Source organism: Chrysochloris asiatica, unplaced genomic scaffold (assembly GCF_000296735.1).
Source record: "Chrysochloris asiatica unplaced genomic scaffold, ChrAsi1.0 scaffold00117, whole genome shotgun sequence".
Classification (NCBI taxonomy): domain Eukaryota; kingdom Metazoa; phylum Chordata; class Mammalia; order Afrosoricida; family Chrysochloridae; genus Chrysochloris; species Chrysochloris asiatica.
This window is the reverse complement of record NW_006408635.1, coordinates 6,417,589-6,418,722: the sequence shown is the minus strand read 5'-3', so window position 1 is coordinate 6,418,722 and position 1,134 is coordinate 6,417,589.

Sequence of the window (1,134 nt, the reverse complement as noted above, 5' to 3'; positions counted from 1 at the left end):
GAAGTCTTCTGAACCAGAAACATGGTATAGACAAGTCTTCTTTTACATGTCAGATGGCTTCATGATCAGCCTCGTGTGACTTCATCTTCTCCATTTTGTATTTCAATCAATTATCTCCCATTATAGTTCTTGTGTGGTGCTGTAGGATAAGAAAGCACTAGACTGAAAGGTCGGTTTGAACTGCAAATTCACCAGCCGCTCCTCAAAAACCCCACACATGGTCTCTATGTGTGGAACGGACTTGACCGCACTTAGGAGCAACATAGCCAACGTCAAGAGCCATGGCAGCACAGTGGTTAAGCTCTTACTTGCTAACCATAAGATGGCTGCTTTCAACCCAGGCACTCAGTGGGAAAAAAAATATGTATCAGTGTGCATTTGTAAAGATTAACAGGCTTGGAAACCCTGTGGGGCAATTCTACTGTGCCTCATAGGTCACTATGAGTCAGAACCAACACAATAGTAATGGATCAATGGGTTCTAGCTAATCAATAGGTAAGCTGAATGTTTTTTGTAAGGTTTATTTTATAACTGGTCACCTTCTGAACCCTCCATTCTTTCTACAAGTTTTCCTTGCCTATAACTTTTACACTTAACCTTCCAGAGCTTGCAGGAGGCATATCACAGCAGCTTTCTGGTGTCCTCTGACTTCACATTACGGATCTCTCAAACCGACATTCGGACTCATGAGTGGGCTTAATTTGATTCTTCCCCGAGAGATAAAGCTGCTCTTACTCTGCTGACAAAACCAAGTTTCAGGGATAGCAGAGCCAAAATGACTCACATTCTGTGTACATCACAGCCACCATGGACAGTCTAGGCTGTCACTCAACACAGGAATGTCTTCTACATCAACTTCCACTCAGAAAGTCCCCATGAAAAGAAACACTACACTTCTAGGTATCCAATTCCATTTGGGGGAGCATTTAAACTTTTTAGAAGGTTCCTATTAATAAAGGTAAAGTCTACTATTATAACATTTCCCAAAATACTTTCTGGAAGACTCTATCTCTCTTTCATGGCAGCCTCCTAACTCTTCTTCTTCCAGCCGAATTATCTCTCTTTCCCTCAACAATTTCTTGCTAGATACTGTGAGCATGGTTGCCTTACCCTAAAATATGCTGAGCAAATAAT